The sequence below is a fragment of the Nomia melanderi genome, unplaced genomic scaffold (assembly GCF_051020985.1).
Source record: "Nomia melanderi isolate GNS246 unplaced genomic scaffold, iyNomMela1 scaffold0597, whole genome shotgun sequence".
In the NCBI taxonomy this organism is placed as follows: domain Eukaryota; kingdom Metazoa; phylum Arthropoda; class Insecta; order Hymenoptera; family Halictidae; genus Nomia; species Nomia melanderi.
This window is the reverse complement of record NW_027475711.1, coordinates 5,001-10,000: the sequence shown is the minus strand read 5'-3', so window position 1 is coordinate 10,000 and position 5,000 is coordinate 5,001.

The window sequence follows — 5,000 nt, the reverse complement described above, 5'->3', positions numbered from 1 at the left end:
TTTTGGTCAATTTTTTCAACGTTAAAAACGTGTTCGGGCTGCCTTTTTATCCATGGATTAAGCGCCGAAAAAATTTTAAAACGCATAATAAAAAAGTTTATTCTTGACCGCAGGGACTTAGAAAAATTTCGGGTCGCCCCGTTCGACCTGCTGGCATTACCGCGCGGCCTGGACAGCCCGCTTCGACCGATACATTTTTTTCATTTTCAGAGAAAAAAAAATTTTTGTCAATTTTTTCAACCTTAAAAACGTTAATAAACTGCACTCTTATGCACGGATTAAGCATTGAAAAATTTTTAAAACATGTAATAAAAAAGTTTATTCTTGACCGTTCGGACTTAGAAAAATTTCGAGTACCCCGGATCGCCTGCTGGAATTACCGCACGGCCTGGACAGCCCGCATCGACCGATACATTTTTTCCATTTTCAGTGAAAAAAAAATTTTTGTCAATTTTCTCAACGTTAAAAACGTTAATAAACTGCGTTTTTATGAGTGGATTAAACATTGAAAAAATTTTGAAATATGTGATGAAAAAGTTTACTCTTGACCGTTCGGACTTAGAAAAATTTCGAGTACCTCGGATCGCCGGCTGGAATTACCGCACGGCCTGGACAGCTCGCATCGACCGATACATTTTTTCCATTTTCAGTGAAAAAAAAATTTTTGTCAATTTTCTCAACGTTAAAAACGTTAATAAACTGCGTTTTTATGCGTGGATTAAACATTAAAAAAATTTTGAAATATGTGATGAAAAAGTTTACTCTTGACCGTTCGGACTTAGAAAAATTTCGAGTACCTCGGATCGCCTGCTGGAATTACCGCACGGCCTGGACAGCCCGCATCGACCGATACATTTTTTCCATTTTCAGTGAAAAAAAAATTTTTGTCAATTTTCTCAACGTTAAAAACGTTAATAAACTGCGTTTTTATGCGTGGATTAAACATTAAAAAAATTTTGAAATATGTGATGAAAAAGTTTACTCTTGACCGTCGGGACTTAGAAAAATTTCGAGTACCCCGGATCGCCTGCTGGAATTACCGCACGGCCTGGATAGCCCGCATCGACCGATACATTTTTTCCATTTTCAGTGAAAAAAAAATTTTTGTCAATTTTCTCAACGTTAAAAACTGCGATAAACTGCGTTTTTATGCGTAGATTAAACATTGAAAAAATTTTGAAATATGCGATGAAAAAGTTTACTCTTGACCGTCGGGACTTAGAAAAATTTCGAGTACCCCGGATCGCCTGCTGGCATTACCGCACGGGCTGGACACCTCGCTCCGACGAATCGGTTTTTTCCATTTTTTTTGAAAAATAAATTTTTGTAATTTTTTTTAATGTCAAAAACGTTAATAAACGTCATGTTTACGCATGGATTAAACATTGAAATAATTTTAAAACACTTATTAAAAAAGTTGGTGTCGACCGTGGGACTTAGAAAAATTTCGGGAAGTCCGATTCGCCTGCTGGAATTACCGCACGGGCAGGACACCTCGCTCCGACGAATCGGTTTTTTCCATTTTTTTTGAAAAATAAATTTTTGTAATTTTTTTTAACGTTGAAAACGTTAATAAACATCATGTTTACGCATGGATTAAACATTGAAATAATTTTAAAACGCTTATTAAAAAAGTTGGTGTCGACCGTGGGACTTAGAAAAATTTCGGGAAGTCCGATTCGCCTGCTGGAATTACCGCACGGGCTGGACACCTCGCTCCGACGAATCGGTTTTTTCCATTTTTTTTGAAAAATAAATTTTTGTAATTTTTTTTAATGTCAAAAACGTTAATAAACGTCATGTTTACGCATGGATTAAACATTGAAATAATTTTAAAACACTTATTAAAAAAGTTGGTGTCGACCGTGGGACTTAGAAAAATTTCGGGAAGTCCGATTCGCCTGCTGGAATTACCGCACGGGCTGGACACCTCGCTCCGCCGAATCGGTATTTTCCATTTTTCTTGAAAAATAAATTTTTGTAATTTTTTTTAACGTTGAAAACGTTAATAAACATCATGTTTACGCATGGATTAAACATTGAAATAATTTTAAAACGCTTATTAAAAAAGTTGGTGTCGACCGTGGGACTTAGAAAAATTTCGGGAAGTCCGATTCGCCTGCTGGAATTACCGCACGGGCAGGACACCTCGCTCCGACGAATCGGTTTTTTCCATTTTTTCCGAAAAATAAATTTTTGTAATTTTTTTTAATGTTAAAAACGTTAATAAACTTCATGTTTACGCATGGATTAAACATTGAAATAATTTTAAAACACTTATTAAAAAAGTTGGTGTCGACCGTGGGACTTAGAAAAATTTCGGGAAGTCCGATTCGCCTGCTGGAATTACCGCACGGGCTGGACACCTCGCTCCGCCGAATCGGTTTTTTCCTTTTTTTCCGAAAAATAAATTTTTGTAATTTTTTTTAATGTTAAAAACGTTAATAAACTTCATGTTTACGCATGGATTAAACATTGAAATAATTTTAAAACGCTTATTAAAAAAGTTGGTGTCGACCGTGGGACTTAGAAAAATTTCGGGAAGTCCGATTCGCCTGCTGGAATTACCGCACGGGCAGGACACCTCGCTCCGACGAATCGGTTTTTTCCATTTTTTCCGAAAAATAAATTTTTGTAATTTTTTTTAATGTTAAAAACGTTAATAAACTTCATGTTTACGCATGGATTAAACATTGAAATAATTTTAAAACACTTATTAAAAAAGTTGGTGTCGACCGTGGGACTTAGAAAAATTTCGGGAAGTCCGATTCGCCTGCTGGAATTACCGCACGGGCTGGACACCTCGCTCCGCCGAATCGGTTTTTTCCTTTTTTTCCGAAAAATAAATTTTTGTAATTTTTTTTAATGTTAAAAACGTTAATAAACTTCATGTTTACGCATGGATTAAACATTGAAATAATTTTAAAACGCTTATTAAAAAAGTTGGTGTCGACCGTGGGACTTAGAAAAATTTCGGGAAGTCCGATTCGCCTGCTGGAATTACCGCACGGGCAGGACACCTCGCTCCGACGAATCGGTTTTTTCCATTTTTTCCGAAAAATAAATTTTTGTAATTTTTTTTAATGTTAAAAACGTTAATAAACTTCATGTTTACGCATGGATTAAACATTGAAATAATTTTAAAACGCTTATTAAAAAAGTTGGTGTCGACCGTGGGACTTAGAAAAATTTCGGGAAGTCCGATTCGCCTGCTGGAATTACCGCACGGGCTGGACACCTCGCTCCGCCGAATCGGTTTTTTCCTTTTTTTCCGAAAAATAAATTTTTGTAATTTTTTTTAATGTTAAAAACGTTAATAAACTTCATGTTTACGCATGGATTAAACATTGAAATAATTTTAAAACGCTTATTAAAAAAGTTGGTGTCGACCGTGGGACTTAGAAAAATTTCGGGAAGTCCGATTCGCCTGCTGGAATTACCGCACGGGCAGGACACCTCGCTCCGACGAATCGGTTTTTTCCATTTTTTTTGAAAAATAAATTTTTGTAATTTTTTTTAATGTTAAAAACGTTAATAAACTTCATGTTTACGCATGGATTAAACATTGAAATAATTTTAAAACGCTTATTAAAAAAGTTTACTCTTGACCGTGGGGACTTAGAAAAATTCCGGCTTGCACGGATTCGACCACTCTGTTTTTCGGAGTTTCTGAGAAAAATAAATTTTTGTAATTTTTTTCATTATGATTTCTGAGTTCTCCCAGTAGTTTAATGTAAGGATTAAGCATTTAAAAATTTTTAAATCGAATATTAAAAAAGTTTACTCTTGCAATTTTTGGAAAAAAAAAATTCTAAAAAATTTTTCTTTCGGTGGAAACTAACGTTTAATATGTACAATAACGATTTATCGAATAAAAATCGTATGTTAATATATGTTCGAATCGACCATAGTTTCAGCGGCTAAGTACCAGCAGCCCGGCCGGTTGGTCTGTACGCGCGGCAGTTTACCACCATAAGCGCCCGTGCTGAGCGGCCGGCGCCGCGGTCGTCGCGGCCGCCCGTTTGGTTACTATAAGAGAGCACGTCGGTTCGAGCGGACCGGTCGGCGCAGCGGCGGGCGAGCGGCTATTCTACGATCTCGGTCGAGAAGCAGTCGTTCAGCTCCTCGAGGTCCATTCCTCGACTGTTCTGTACCGCGTTCCGTTGCGAATTTTTCTCTACACAGCATGACCACGGGTCGGTGTCTCAGACCGAATGGCCCTTATGTGGTAAGCCCAGAATGTTGGGTTGGATACAACGTATATTCGTTATACTTGTACGACTCTCACATCAACTCTCAGAAACCCAAAAGGGGTTTTCTATCCGAGCGAAAATATATTTTTCGTATACAAAAATTTAATGGCAAAGACCAAACGAAATACTACACACAAAAAGGGGCGACGAACAAAAATTGTTCGAATGAAATATAATATATACATATAAAATTGAGGTGTCCTAAGAGAGAAATACATAAACTAAGAGGTATATATTATAAGAAATATATATTATTTCTGGGCAAAGAAGAGAGAACGAAAAGAAGAGTATGATCTTTAACGCGAGGGCCTCGACATGGGTACGCCTAGCATGGTTCGCGCTTTCTCGATATGTCCAGCATGTTAACGTACGCGGTCTTCGGACTTCGTGCGTTATGTCCGTGCTTACACGATGGAGAGCGCTCGAGCATACGTGCTTACAAACCTGAAAGTCGATGTGACATCCGAGATTCTTTTTCTTCTAAAAAGATCTCGGAGAGATACACGGGAGAGTTTGAAATTTTTGGAGGTCCTCCTGATGTATATGCGCGGATATACCCATGTGGTAATTCGTGCGGAGTTGGTAATCTAATAGTGGAGCGAAATTTACCAACTCGAAAGAGAAGAGAGAAGAGAGAAGAGAGTAGAGAGAAGAGAGAGGAGAAAGAGAACTGTCTTAAAGACGAGAAAAAGTATCGTCGATCCGACTCTTAAGGGGAGAGAGTCGGCGACTAAGATATATATATAC